This window comes from Zootoca vivipara, chromosome Z (genome assembly GCF_963506605.1).
Source record: "Zootoca vivipara chromosome Z, rZooViv1.1, whole genome shotgun sequence".
NCBI lineage: Eukaryota > Metazoa > Chordata > Lepidosauria > Squamata > Lacertidae > Zootoca > Zootoca vivipara.
This window is the reverse complement of record NC_083294.1, coordinates 38,360,360-38,376,277: the sequence shown is the minus strand read 5'-3', so window position 1 is coordinate 38,376,277 and position 15,918 is coordinate 38,360,360. Positions and strand designations below refer to the sequence as shown.

Below are 15,918 nucleotides of genomic sequence, written 5' to 3'. Positions count from 1 at the left end.
GCCAGAACCTAGGAGCCAACTCCTAGGGGCCACGAGGGCTTCGGCACCCACAATATAATACTTGTGGGCACCAGGCGCCCACAAAGTTGATGGGCATTCAGACACCCATTTGGACGGTGTGTGTGTACTGATCATGGATTTGTGTGACTGACGGTGTGTGTGATTGATTATGCAGGGAGGGGCTTACCTGGGCCCCCACAATATTTTATTCAAGTTGGCACCCCTATGCCAGAATTTCATTGGGGAGGAGGTAAGAACACCATTCTTGAGAGAATGGATAACTAAAATCTGGGACAAGGTATGTGTCGTTAAGCTTACATATATGGTGAGAACCAGAGAGGACAGACATCAAGATAATGTGCTGTGTGTGTGTGTGAGAGAGAGAGAGAGAGAGAGAGAGAGAGAGAGTGAAATTGGAGTCCTTTTCATCTGTTCAGCCACTGTGAGAACAGGATGCTGGACTATGGGTCACTGATCCAACATGCTTGTCTTATGTGCTTGAGACTCATCTTTTTTCAATAAAAATAGAAGTTGGTGAGATTGTTTTAATTGGCTATAAATATTTAAAAGATTAGTGGTTGTAAATAGAACGATAGATTGATTAGTACAGTATGGTGGTTTTGTTTCTGGTATTTGATTTTGATTACGCTTAAGATGGTATAATAAATAGGATGATACTGAAATATTTGTTATTCGAGGGGTGCATGTATGGAGCCTTGTGAGGGTAAGTGGCCTTAAAGGCGGCTTATAAATGGTAAGATAAAAAATATATAGAACTAATATTATGCCTAGCCGAATAAGATAATTGCAGGGAGGCCCTCTTCGATTGCAGGAATAGAAGTGCTTCCCTCAGCGCCCCCACCAGCTGTTACAGCTGTTGCATCCGAGCTTACCGATAAAAGCATTCTGGGAGGTGTAGTTTGAAAGTGTACAATCTCTCCCTCCCTCTCTCCCTTCTCTAAAAATAGGGAACTACAACTATGAACCAAGGTAAACGGTATCGTTGCAAAGAGCCTTAGGACTACCTGACCTAGGTTTACATTTATGATTCGCAGTATTATTGACATCTTTTTTGGAATCGCCCTGAAGATGATGATCCCTGGCTAACAGGACCAGTGGTCAGGGATGATGGGAATTGTAGTCCAAAACATCTGGAGGGCCAAAGTTTGGGGATGCCTGGCTTAACTCCTTCTCTCCATTTACTCTAGAGTAAGCACAAAGCTTTCTAAGGCCCATTTGACTTCACTCTCCAAGATGTCTGGCTCAAGGTCAGCAACCACACTACCTGGGGTGTATGCAGGGCCGGAGTGTCCATAAAGGCGAGCTAGGCAACGGCCTAGAGCGCCGTCATGGAGGGGGTGCTGCCAGCCTGCCCCCTGCCCGCCGCTCACCGTCCTCCGCTTTCCCTCCTGCTGCTGCTTGCTGCTGAGGCGCTTCCCTGGCCTGCAATGCCCTGCAGGGGGCGCAGGGCTGCGCCGCACGACGGGGGGAACCTGAGCGCGCGTCCAGCGCGCAGCAGCAACGGCACCAGCTGGCCGGCCGAGCGCCATGAGCCCAGCGGGGGCAAGACTAAGCGGGCTTCCGCGCTCTCCAGCCAGCCAGGCGGCCACCGCCAGCGCGCCTCAGAGCCTCTGCGCCAATTCGAGGGGCTGCTTCGCTGCAGCTGCTCGCACAACCCAGAGGCGCAAAGCGAGGTGCGCGCGTTCCTTCCCCTCAGTAGCGCCCTGCGCGCACATTGCGAAAGGGAACTGGCCGCTCCGGAGTACTTTTGACAACTGAGGGGACCTGAGAGGGGGAAAGTCTTCTTCTCGCTCTGCCCTTTTGGCGGGAGGGGGCGGGAAGACGGCTGACATTAAGACGAGGGGGTGTGTGCGAGAGATAGGGCAGTTATTGAATGGAGGAGGCGATATGGGTGAGGAGCGCCCCCCCCAAATACAAACAAACAAACAAACAAACAAACACTGTGTCTCTGCGGTGGCCTCTTTGGAAAGCTCGACCCCTGAACCCCGCACTTAACGAGGGGCTTGTATTGCCCGGCATTTATTGCGCGAGCAAGTTTAGAGCATGAAAGGAACGAAGCGTTTGACTCTCTTTCCTCCTCCTCTAGCGAAGGGGGGGGGGACAGAGGTTTGTGTGGCGGGACAGGAGGATGAAGTGCCTCTTTTTGAGGCAAGCGGCGCCCTGCTATACATGCCTACTCAGAAGTAAGAGCCGTCAAGTTCAACGTCTCTTGCACCCAGGTAAGTGGGTGAAGGACTCTTCCCACTCGGAAAGAGCTCATCCCCTTCCTACGGATCCGCACTGGCACACGAGAATCGTTATGCCCTGTTCCTGGAATTTCGTATTGCATAAATCAGCCTTTCTTTACTTTGACCTAAAAAGACGAAAAGGAAAAGAAGCAGAAAGGAGGGGAGGGGAGCAAGAAGAGTTACAAGGAAAAGGTTTCTGCATTGTTAAGTGGGGGGGGGGGCGGGTTACAACATTCTTCTATATAGAGTCTCTAGTTGGTTGGAAGTTTTCTTGCGCGCGCGTTCCTCTTGCAGGGTGTCGCACGTTTGCTTGCGGCTTGTTCCCTAACAATATAAAGGTTGTAGAAAGGTGTCCCTCGTTGATTTTGGTAGCAAATGCATCCATTACAGTCCTCTAAAGCACAATTCTATAAACACATTGAACTCCCTGAAGCTTACTTCAGAGTAGGCATGTACAGAATTACAGTGTTATGGCAGAAGTAAAAATCAGGTACTGCTAGCAAAACTAAAGGCTTGGAGTCCCAGCAAGAAGTTGAACGAAGAAAATGCTCTCTCTCTCTCTCTCTCTCTCTCTCTCTCTCACACACACACACACACACACACACACACACATTTTACTTTCCCTGCAATATAATTTATATTCCCAAGGAAACAAACCACCACCTTAGTCCTATGGAGAATTTGTTGTTGTTGTTTAGTCGTTTAGTCGTGTCCGACTCTTCGTGACCCCATGGACCATAGCACGCCAGGCACTCCTGTCTTCCACTGCCTCCCGCAGTTTGGTCAAACTCATGTTCGTAGCTTCGAGAACACTGTCCAACCATCTTGTCCTCTGTCGTCCCCTTCTCCTAGTGCCCTCAATCTTTCCCAACATCAGGGTCTTTCCCAAGGATTCTTCTCTTCTCATGAGGTGGCCAAAGTATTGGAGCCTCAGCTTCACGATCTGTCCTTCCAGGGACAGAATTAGAATTACCTATGGAGAATTAGGTTTTGCTAACTCTGCATAGAATTTAATTGCAACCCTCATATAATACAGGCCCCCTGAACTTTTGTGGTCAAATAAAAAAGTTTGGGGAGGACTGTAGCTCATTGACAGAGCATCTGTTTTACATGCAGTTACAGGTAGGTAGCCGTGTTGGTCTGAGTCGAAGTAAAATAATTCTTTCAGTAGCACCTTAAAGACCAACTAATAAAAACTTAGTTGGTCTTTAAGTTGCTACTGAAAGAATTTTTTTGTTTTACATGCAGATAGGGCTGAGAGATACTCTTGCCTGAAACCCTGGAGAGCCAGTGTTATCAATACTGAGCTAAATGGACCATTGGTCTCACTCCATATAAGGCAGTTTCCTATATTTCCTATCGAAAGTAGGAGGAAATGGAAACCTGTGGTTTTTGCTTGAATCATAGCAAGGCTGATTCTGTGCATAAATCCCATCAGCCCCAACCCTTATGGACAACTGTATGGGGAGGGGATAGGAGTTGTAGTCCCAACAACACCTGCAGGGCAACAGGTTCCACAGTCCAACTATAGACAGAAGGGGGTTCTGCATCAGGCCCACTTTTATCAGTGGGTACCCGCAATACACAGGTGGCCTGTGCTGGTCCGATGCAGATCACTGCTTATCCAAATGGATAAATATGTATGTGCAGGCAGCTATTCTCCTCTGAGGGCTGCTGAGAGAACAGTTGATTGGCCGGGGGGGGGGGGCGCCAGAAGGTGATCTCGCCTAGGGCGCAAAAAAACCCTAGCACCGGCCCTGGGTGTATGAGACCTCCATATCTTTCTGGTATAATTCCTCTGTGTATTCTTGCCACCTCTTCTTGATGTCTTCTGCTTCTGTTAGGTCCTTGCCACTTTTGTCCTTTATTATGGTAATCTTTGTATGAAATGTTCCTTTCATATCTCCAGTTTTCTTGAACAGATCTCTGGTTTTCCCCATTCTATTGTTTTCCTCTATTTCTTTGCATTGCTCATTTAAGAAGACCCCCTTGTCTCTCCTTGCTGTTTTTTGGACATCTGCATTCAGTTTCTTGTATCTTTCCCTATCTCCCTTGCATTTTGCTTGCCTCCTCTCCTCCGCTATTTGTAAGGCCTCGTTGGATAGCCATTTTGCTTTCTTGCATTTCCTTTTCCTTGGGATGGTTTCCGTTGCTGCCTCCTGTATAATGTTACGAGCCTCCATCCATAGTTCTTCAGGCACTCTGTCCACCAAATCTAAATCCTTAAACCTGTTCCTCACTTCCACTGTGTATTCATAAGGGATTTGATTTAGATTGTATCTTACTGGCCCAGTGGTTTTTCCTACTTTCTTCAGTTTAAGCTGGAATTTTGCTATAAGAAGCTGATGATCTGAGTTACAGTCAGGTTTATGCAAATGTAATGGGACTGTGTGAAGCTAAGAAAATTTTGGGACATACTATACAATGAACTCAAAAAGATCTTATGTTCATTGATATACAGCCCCCCCCAACCCTCCTTATGTACACAACCACAGCCATGAGGATTTTAATAGCAAAAAGTTGGAAAGATTATATAATCCCTACAATAACTGATTGGCAAGCAAAGATGATAGAATATTCAGAACTTGCAAGGATGACTGAGAGAATACAGTAAGATTGGATAATGTTCAAAGAATATCTTAAATAGTACTGTAATAACACAAATCTCCTGACAGATTCGGATTGAATCTTGAAGTTCAAGGATATTATAGAGTAAAAATTTTTCCTGATAATTAACTGAAAATAATAATAAATATGAAGTGCGTATACACTAGTAAGGTATAAAAAGCACAATGAGGTGAATCAGAAGTTAAAGGGTATGTAATGTAATGTCCCATGGACTGCAAGAAGATCAAACCTATCCATTCTGAAGGAAATCAGCCCTGAGTGCTCACTGGAAGGACAGATCGTGAAGCTGAGGCTCCAATACTTTGGCCACCTCATGAGAAGAGAAGAATCATTGGAAAAGACCCTGATGTTGCGAAAGATTGAGGGCACAAGGAGAAGGGGACGACGGAGGACGAGATGGTTGGACAGTGTTCTCGAAGCTACGAACATGAGTTTGACCAAACTGCGGGAGGCAGTGGAAGACAGGAGTGCCTGGCGTGCTATGGTCCATGGGGTCACGAAGAGTCGGACACGACTAAACGACTAAACAACAACAACGTCAAATGAAGTGTTGTTCTACGTAAATTGTTTTGTAATAAAGAATCTTATTAAAATAAAATAAAAACCAGTTTTATAGATACAAACCACTCATCTAATGATGTTATACTCCTGTATTTATGTATTTTTAACATGCTGATAAAGCCTGCAGTCCTATATCCACTTAACTGCAAAAACGTTCACTTGAAAGATAGAGGTCTTACTTCTGAGGAGGATCGCAGTGAAAGATAAATGCATATTTGTATGCAAAGGTGAGCCGTAGTGGGAATTTACGCCAGCAACACAGGCTGTGTACACGTTACCGCTTACTGTGGCCTCAGTGCGCTCCCGCTGCTGTTGTTTAAAGTCCAATGCACACAGCATTAGCCACAATCCATAGTATTCTGTAGTTTATCAGATCCCATCAGTTTTTAAGCTGCAATGTGTACCTTTGAGACCGGCTTTGCGACAAGCGATGGAGAGTTTCCTTGAATGGGAGTTTGATGCAGGAAAACAAATCCAGTAATGTACACTGGGTGAAGATATCCCCGCTCCTCTTTGGCGTGCCCACTGGGGTTACCACCGAATGCTGGGTTGCCCTGCATTTAAATGTGAAATGCTACATCCCGTATTGATACAGTTTTGTCCTGCATTTCAGGTCTCCTCTGTGTCTCTGCCCCCCCCCGACAAGTTAGGGACCCTCCCCAAACGTGTGTTTTTGAAAGGGTGTGGGGAAGGTCATGTCTTTAAGCACTGAGTAGCCAGGCACAGGCAGATTTACAAATTCACGTGGAAGTGCGTGCGCACGTGTGCAGAGAATTCCAGAGGGGCTATTCTGTTGGGCTGCAAATAGGTTGCAACGGATTTCTTCAGCACCAGATGAAAATGAAAACGAACCCCCCCCCCCCCGTTTTGCCCTGTATCATGCCAGAACCAAGGTTGCACCCCTAGTACAGCTTTGTTTAAAAACAAAAACCCCATATGAAACACAGTGTGTGTGTGTTAAGTCGCTATTGGGCATGTAAGCTGTATTCACTTATTTGTACTGTATATATAATTATGTTCCTCTTTGTACTAGCCTGGGCAATGTCAGAAATGTAAATCCTCCTCAGTTTATTAATTTATTATTCGCAACCTATTTGCTCACTATGTAGCAGCTCTAGACAACCCCACATTCAGTTCCTGGGAATCTGCGGGTAGGACTGGGCTAGGCACTGCCATTCCCCTCCCCACCCTCCCTTCAAAAATGGCGCTGAACGCCAAGGGAAGTGGTGAGGTCGGAGGTGCGCAAAGCAGGGGAGGCTGCTCTTCAGTAGACTCTGGGAAAGGTCTTCCTTCACCCTCTTCACGCCACGCCTCTTGCAAAGTATCTCTCTCTTGTTGTGTCTGGAGGCCCGTTGAATCAAGCATGACCCCTTTCCAGTTGTAACTAATTTACCCGGGACTAGCCTGGTTCCCCCCCACCCCCTCCACTGTATACTGATGTTAAGCCGCCTGGACACCTGTTCCCTCAAGGCTTGCAATTTGCCTTTAACCTGTAATTGGGGTGTATGGCATTCCTACACAGCCTTGAAAATGCTTAGGAGTTTGCAAAGCAACAAGTGGGGAAGAAAACTTAACTGCAATTTTTGCTCGGTAGTGGAATTGTCCCCTGCTTGCAACTAGCTATTGAAAATGGACAGCAAAGGAATGCAAAATCTAACATGCATTGTTTCTTGCACTTAAATGATATTCGCAAGGACCTGCATTTGCATTTAGTTGCAGAACTGCTTAAAGTACGTTGGACTGCCAGGTCGCTAAATCTTCCATTCCCGGGGGACGTTCTATTACCTACAAACTCTCCCTAGCCACCCAAAGTCCAAAATGAGAGCTATAATGTATCTCCCTTAGCTTGCCCCAACGGATATATCACGGCACAGCAAAGACCTCTGCAAGGAACTAACATTCATATTGGTAGCCCCAAGAACGCATTCAGAAGTGAGAAGATGATTTTTTTAAAAAACAGAAACACTGGCAGAAATGTTAGGGAAAGAGGACATTTTCCCAGACAGGTTTTACAAAAACTAATGAGACAACAGGTTGCCCAATTTTTTAAATTAAAATACGTAGTCAATTAAAATACATAGTGTTCTAGTTTACTAAGCAGATAAGTGTAAAGAAGTGAACTAGTCATAGTTAGGTGAACCAATATTTTTATTTTTTTTCCATTAACGCAGTTGCACCCAGTGCAAAATAGTAATAGATATGCAAGATATGCAACAACCCGAACCCCAAAACTCTGCAGACAATAAACTCTCGTTTTCTTCTCCTGTAGGTGAGCACTAATTGTGCTAAGAATGCAGTAAACTAAACATTCAAATATCATAGAATCTAGAAGCGGGAACTATAGTAATATCCCTGCATATGTCTTCCTGCTTCAGGTGAATAGCTTGCAGATTTGCAAGCTCCAACAAGCAGTAGAATTTTCCTCCTACTTCCCTGCAGCTGGCATTTTTTGTTATTTCGAAAAACCTGATGGATTCCTTTCCAGTTGTGGCCACAATTTCCTGAAGAACACGGGGAAACTGCTGAGGGCTCTGGTTCCATTCTTTTTCCTCCTCTTCATCCTGGTGGCCACTTGGTTGACTTTCCATTTCCCCTAAGAGCTCTGGCGCTGGAGTTGTCTGCAACGATGGAAGCAACAAATCGTACTGAATTAAAAAATGAAACATAAAGGAGCAGTTCCAGCCAGAGAGGTCTCCCATTCCTAGCACTGATTAGAGTTCTATATTAGCCCTTTACTCTTCCCTTACCAAAGGGTCGCCCATGCCTGACAATCTGCAAACACAGCTGAGCTGAGGCCCCGAAGGATAACTCAGGATAACTGGGTTGGTAAATTATGAGGCTTCATCTCATGGTCGTTCAAGCCCCAGTTGGGCAAAAGATTCCTGCATTGCAGGGGATTGGAATAGATTATCCTTGATCTTCGTGGTTCCTTCCAACTCTACAATTTTATTCTTTTATACACAGAAAAAAGTGTGAATCGTTTGTTTGTTTGTTGTGCAGTTGGATACAAAATGTGGACTGGAGTGAGGCCATCACGAAGTTGGAAAGCTGATGTGTGGTTTGAAAAATTGGGGTGGGCGAAAATCAAAAGACTGAGGCCACATCCACACAATAACATCCAAAGCACTATTATACCAATTTAATCATGGCTTCTGCCCAAAGAATCCTGAGCACTGCAGTTAGTTAAGGGTGCCGAGAATTATTAGGAAAACTCCTGTTCCCCTCACAAAACTAAAATTCCTAGGTGGTTAAGCAATCAATTCCTTTCCCCAAGGAAGTCTGGGAATTGCAACTCTATGAGGGGAAATGGAATCCCCTAATAATTCTCGGCACCCTTAAAAAACAACACCCCACAGTTCCCAGGATTCTTTGGGGGAAAGCCATGACTGTTTAAAGTAGTATGATACTGCTTTGAATATCTACTGCATTATTGTTGTATGGTCCACATGATGCTATATGAAGATTGTTCAGAAACTTCAGTTGGTTTTAAAAGCAACTACAGGGGGAACCCTACTAGACACACAGGTGCTTTACCAGGTCCAATTGTTGGAATATTCTAGAAGAAACTTTTGAAAATGGTCTTGAGCAGGTTGCTAGGCAAAAGAAAATTTCCCCAGCAACAGGTGTTCAGCTAAGTCTGGGTCAGTGTAAATGAGTATGTGAAGGAGTCAGCCTTAGGTCTCTGGCCGGATAGCTAAAAGAGAAAAAGATTGTGTTGCTTTATTTGTTTTCTATATTAAATGACCAGTGTAAAGTTTTGTAAATAATAAAGACTCTAAGAAACAGAACCAAATGGTGTTTATTCCTGTAATGAGAATTTCACTAAGAGCTGCAATGCTGCTGCTGCTGCTGCAAAGAAATAGAAGATGCAGGAAAACTTTTCTGTAAAAGGAACTCTGCTGCAGAAAGAAATGAAAACCCAAGAGTTGTACTCACATACCAAAACCAATGGCTTTCCCTGGTTTTCAATATACTTTAAAGCCCTAAGTAGCCTGGGACCAGGATACTCAAGTATCCCCATCTCCAGAGAGTATGCTGATGGACGAGGATATCCACAGGCCACTACCTTTAATAAGTATCTCTTTATTAAGTAAGGTATGGTGGAAATGTTTTCAAGTAAACACAAATGAGTAACAACAACAAAATATGATGGAGAACGGAAGGGATGGAACAACCCTGACACAATTGTAGAAGTATGCATTCTTACTCTTGAGGGGCCCAACAAAGAGGGCTCTACCTTATGGGAGGTCATTCCAAAATAAAATGCATTAAGTCTTTCAGTTGCCTTAAATTAACAACTAATTGTTACTGTTTATAGAAGTATGCAGCAAAATCATGCATACCAGAATAAGAGAGATGGTTTAAAAAGAATCTCAAGCTCACATACCTGTTTCAGCTTTTCATCAGTGAGGCAATTCAGTTCGATAATAAACTCATTGTCTGTAGGAGAAATCTGAGCTGTGGGATCAATAATTTTAATGATGTCAAGCTGCTCTCGAAGCCCCATCTCCATGCTGACTTTACGACTCAGATATTCAATATATTCCACCTAAGAAAACATGTAGTTAGTTACCAATGATGCTCACTGAGAATTCCACATTCAAAGGGAGATGTGTTGTGAGAGGAGGACAGGGATTTCTTGGTTGTAGCCTCCTGCCTTTGGATTGACCTTCTCAGAGAAATTTGGGTAGCCTCATCTCTGCTCTCATTAGACAACAAGCCAAGCCTCACTGTCTGTCCTCCCCAATCCTTTCCTACCAGTTGCTATCTGCTACTTATGCTTTATCCTCTTTTTAGTCTATTATGGATGGCCTTCAGAGTGCTTTAAAAACATTTTTATTAGATGGAGGCAGGGTATAAATGTCATCTCTTTCACAATTCAAGAAACCTTGGATAACATCACAGGAAAATAAAACTTGAGAAATTAACCTTCTCTATATAATTAAGGGAATTAGCACTTACTGTTACAAATGCAAAAAGGTTTTACCTGTTCATCGTTCGTCATTGCACTCCATGGAAGTTCATCAAGATTCCTGTGCTTGTTTTTCTTTTTTGGAAGCATGCAGGGAGAGCTTGGTATACTGGGTATGATGTCAGAAAGCACGTCACTTCCACTTGCAATGTCACTGCCAGGCAACTTATAGACATAAAAATACATATATCCGATCAATTTCAGAATGAAGCAATGCAGTCCAACGTTCAGCAACAAACTAAAACACTAGAAGTAAATACGGAAAATTAAGGCTTCAGTCCTAACACACCTACATGGGAGCCAACTGTGTTTGGAAAAGTAGCATTGGCTTATGGCTACTGACTAGTTGGAAACACAGTGCTTTCAATGTTGTTATACAGACCAGGCAGTTTATTAATGCACAGGACAACCTATAAAAGCATTTTTACCTGCCATTCAAATTCACTGTCCGACCAGTCCCAATATGTACTAATGGAAGAAGAGACATCGCTGCAGACACTACCCTCTGGGAACAAATCAAAAGATGTCAAGTCCTGATCATCCAAAAGTGAGAAGCAGTCATCCTGGTCATCGACAAGAGACAGACGAAAACAGTTCTTCACTGCATTCAGAGCTGGCTACACTAGTGCCACATGAAGTCAAGTTCCACCTGCAAAACAGAATGGCAGTCACATTTGACATCGGTATTTCAGTAACTTATTTAACTTATATGCAGAATTCATCACGCGAAAGGCTGGACTAGATGAATCCCAAGTCAGAATTAAGATTGCCGGAAGAAATATCAACAGCCTCAGATATGCAGATGACACAACCTTGATGGCAGAAAGTGAGGAGGAATTAAAGAACCTTTTAATGAGGGTGAAATGAAAGAGGAGAGCGCAAAATATGGTCTGAAGCTCAACATCAAAAAAACCAAGATCGTGGCCACTGGTCCCATCACCTCCTGGCAAATAGAAGGGGAAGAAATGGAGGCAGTGAGAGATTTTACTTTCTTGGGCTCCTTGATCACTGCAGATGGTGACAGCAGTCACGAAATTAAAAGACGCCTGCTTCTTGGGAGAAAAGCAATGACAAACCTAGACAGCATCTTAAAAAGCAGAGACATCACCTTGCCTACAAAGGTCCGTTTAGTTCAAGCTATGGTTTTCCCAGTAGTGATGTATGGAAGTGAGAGCTGGACCATAAAGAAGGCTGATCGCCAAATAATTGATGCTTTTGAATTATGGTGCTGGAGGAGACTCTTGACAGTCACATGGACTGCAAGAAGATCAAACCTATCCATTATTAAGGAAATCAGCCCTGATTGAACAAATGACACTTTCCCTTGCAGATATATCAGCAATGGAAACAGCTCTGCCTATTAATTTTCTGTATGCCAAGCAGGTGATTAAAAAAAGAAGTGGCAAACCTACCTAGCTTCTACTCAGCCTCAACCATTGAAGCCAATATGTTGGTATTTAGTCCCTTTTCTCCTTAGTTTTATTAATAAACCTTTTTTTAAAGCCCATACAGTACCCTCACCCCCAGCAATCTTCTTAGCCTCCTTGCACCCAAACACCATGTGCTTTTCAATATACAATGCGGTTGCGACTGGTACCATCCCAGCCAACAACAACCCTGCGAGGTAGGCGGGGGACGGGGCCGCAAGACCACCTGGAGACACTCCCCACCCACTCTTCGCCGCCCCCCCACCCCCGTTCTTGCCTGTGGGCGTGGAGGCGGCGCAGGGGGTCCGTGCGGTGGCAGGACGAGAGGTGGCAGCCGAAGTCGCTGACGTCCAGGCAGGCGGACCCCTCATCGCACAGGCCGAGGCCGCCACCAGCACCGTGTGCGCGGGGCGGCGCTGAGAAGAGGAGGGCGCTGGGCTCGTCGGGGGCCAGGAACTTCTGCGGCTCCTCGCCGGCCATGGCGGAGGCGGCCGAGAGGCAGGCGGCGGAGGCGGCGGGACCTACGCGTTCCTCAGGCTCCCGCTGCCCTGCGGACGGGAAGGCTCAGCCGAGCAGCCATAACGGGGAAAGGGTACGAAAGCGATTCTCCTCCGCGATTACTCCCGGCTTCCGAACGGAGCCTCCAGTCAGCGATCCAGCGGTCGCTCGGACCGGAAGCCTCTATCGTCAGCTTCCGATTCCCTCAGCCGCAAGGCTATACGCTGAGCGCGCGCCCCTATAAGGGGGGGGGGGATAGAAAGAAGAAAGGCCGTCTCCTTCTCCCTCCCTGCAGTGCCCTCTGCCGTTGGAGGCGGGCAATGGCAGGGGGTGCGGCCAGCTCGGGTGGGCGTTGAAACTGGAGCTTTAAAAAATAGAGCGAATTCGGAGAACGTGGGTTCCGCGAGAGTATTTGCAGGACTAGAGGGCTGCAAATTTAGAGCCATGGATGCTCAATTAATGCCACTGGCCGCGGTCTGGCTAGCTGCAGGCTTTTGCAAGCAGGAGAGGTGTGTGAAACAAATTATCTCTCCTGGTTTGGAGGGACGCTTTAAGGCTTCAGCACACCTGTTACTGGGTGCTACTGGGTTTACAATAAAAAAGGTGACATGCTTTATTGAAGAGGCTCATAATGCGTGTGAGGAAGGGGATTGATTTGCCCGGAGAAGCCAGAAACAACGCTATCACCTTTCCAGAAATTTTCGAATTTGAGGAGCCGTTGCAGGAGCTAAGTGAGGCTGAACTGACTGAGCTGCTCAGCTTGCACGAAAGCAACATTACAATGGACAAAAACTTGGAGAACAGCCCTACGTTTCAGGGAAATATATTTGGTGTTGACCTTGGAACTAGTTGCACTGACCTAACGGGAGATGACAGTGGCATAGACTGCTTTATCATCAACCCGAGAGAGCAAACTTCTGACATGGAATGTGAAGACAACGTGCTTGGCGTTTTCGGAGGGGGCTGCTATTGCGAGATCCCGTTTGCTGGACTTTTTGATGACAATGAAGGAGGACTATTGGGTGACGAAGGAGCTGCTCCTTCGGAAAGTGAAGTGACTATGGTCGACCACCCTTCACCTGTGGCTCCAGAGGCGGAGGCGGCGGCAGCTACCAAAAGGAAGGCAGGAGGGGAGCAGAGTCTGACCGTGAGTGCCGAAATGCTTCCTACTCAATCTTCCTACCAGAGTTTCGAACCAAAAAAGAAAGTGAGAAAGTCGAATCCAGAAGTCCCCAGTGAGGAGCAGCCCTCATGTAGCTATCGGGAAGCCTCGTCTGAAGCCTCACCTCAGTACGATTTGCTGCTTCCATCGTTGCAGACAACTCCAGCGCCAGAGCTCTTGGGGGAAATGGAAAGTCAACCAAGTGGCCACCAGGATGAAGAGGAGGAAAAAGAATGGAACCAGAGCCCTCAGCAATTTCTCCGTGTTCTTCAGGAAATTGTGGCCACAACTGGAAAGGAATCCATCAGCTTTTTCGAAATAACCAAAAATGCCAGCTGCAGGGAAGTAGGAGGAAAATTCTACTGTTTGTTGGAGCTTGCAAATCTGCAAGCTATTCACCTGAAGCAGGAAGACATATGCAGTGATATTACTGTAGTTCCCGCTTCTAGATTCTATGATATTTGAATGTTTAGTTTACTGCATTCTTAGCACAATTAGTGCTGACCTACAGGAGAAGAAAATGAGAGTTTATTGTCTGCAGAGACTTTTGGGGTTGGGGTTGATGCATATCTTGCATATCTATTACTATTTTGCACTGGGTGCAACTGCATTGATGGAAAAAAATAATAATAAAAAAATATTGGTTCACCTAACTATGACTAATTCACTTCTTTACAATTATCTGCTTAGTAAACTAGAATACTATGTACAGTGGTGCCTCGCTTTACGAATGCCTCACACAACGAAAAATTCACTAAACGAAAGAGTTTTGCGTTGCGCAAGGCATTCATAAGACGACAAAAATTTCTTTGACCGCCGCTTCGTCTTACGAAGCGTGGCCATAGAAAGCGACAAAGGAAGATCAGCTGTCAGCGCGGGAAGCTGACAGCTAATCTTCCTTTGCTAGGGGGTACAGAGCCAAAACGCGGCGGTGCGGCGGCTGCCCCTGCCTCTCTTCCCCTTGGCTCGGGGAAGACAGGCGGGGGCAGGCAGCGCCCGCTGCGATTCAGCTCCGTCCCCCGCCGCCGCCTCTCGCTTGCCTCCCCCGACATGGAACGCAACTTCGGAGACCTCCATGCCGAGAGTGTGGGGCGAGAGGCGGCGGCGGGGGAAGGTCTTCTCCCACCGCCTCTCGCCCTGCACCCCAGACATGGAGCGCAACTTCGGAGACCTCCAAAGTTGGGTTCCGTGTCGGGGGAGGGTGGCGAGAGGCGGCGGCGGCGGAAGACCTTCCCCCGCCCCCGCCTCTAGCCCTGCACCACAGACACGGAGCGCAACTGCGGAGGTTTCTGAAGTTGCGTTCCGTGCCGGGGGTGCGGGGCGAGACGTGCGAGGCGGCGGCGGGGGATGGTTTTCCCCCACTGCCGCTTCTCACTGTGCACACCCGGCATGGAGCGCAGTTTCGGAGGTTTCCGAAACTGTGTTACATGTCGGGGGAGGCAGGTGGGAGGCGGCAGTGGGAAAAGCTATTCCCCCGCCGCCGCTTCTCGCTGCGAAAAGCCGGCATGGGGTGTAGTTTCGGAGGTTTCCGAAGCTGCACCCCATACTGGAGAAGGCAGGCGGGAGGCGGCGGCGGGAGAAGCTCTTCCCCCGTCACCGCTTCTTGCCACGCACAGCCGGCATGGAGCGAGCACAGTTTCGGAGACCTCCGAAACTGCGCTCCATGTTGGGGGAGGCAGGCGGGAGGCGGCGGCAGGAGAAGCTCTTCCCCCGCCGCCACCTCTCGCAGCGTAAAGCCGGCATGGAGCGCAAATTTGGAGGTCTCCGAAGCTGCACTCCATGTCGGGGGAGGCAGGCAAGGCGGTGGCTGGGAGAAGAGAGCTTTTCCCCCCGCCGCCTCGCACACAGCTGGCATTGGACGGGGCTTCGGAGACCTTCTTCGAAGCCCCGTAGTATGCTGCCGCCAGTCCCCCAGAGCCTATAGGAACGCATTTATTAAGTTTCAATGCATTCCTATGGGAAACCGGGACTCGCTAGACGAAAAATTTGTTACACGAATTGACCCGTGGAACGAATTTATTTCGTCTAGTGAGGCACCACTGTATTTTAATTGACTACGTATTTTTAATTTTAAAAACTAATGAGACAACAGGTTGCCCATTTTGGGTCTTCTGGACCCCAATTGGGCAACCTGTTGTCTCATTAGTTTTTGGAAAAATGTACTCTTTCCTTAAGTAGTGAGTTTTTCCTGCCCCACATTTCTGCCAGTTTTTTGTTTTGTTTTTTAAATCATCTTCCCACTTCTGAATGCGTTTTGGGGGCTGCCAATATGAATGCTCATTTTGGACTGCGGGCGGCCAGGGGGAGCTTGTAGGTAATAGAAGGTCCCCTGGGAATGGAAGATTTAGCAACCTGTCAGTCCAACTTACTTTAAGCAGCTCTGAAACAAATGCACGTCCTTGGAAATATCATTTAAGTGCA

The 15,918-nt window shown here is 46.7% G+C and overlaps 1 pseudogene; it reads right to left on the bottom strand.

The window, feature by feature from the left end:
• Positions 1-6,743: 6,743 nt before the first annotated feature.
• Positions 6,744-12,528, bottom strand: LOC132591528 (protein FAM199X-like; annotated as a pseudogene).
• Positions 12,529-15,918: the final 3,390 nt, after the last annotated feature.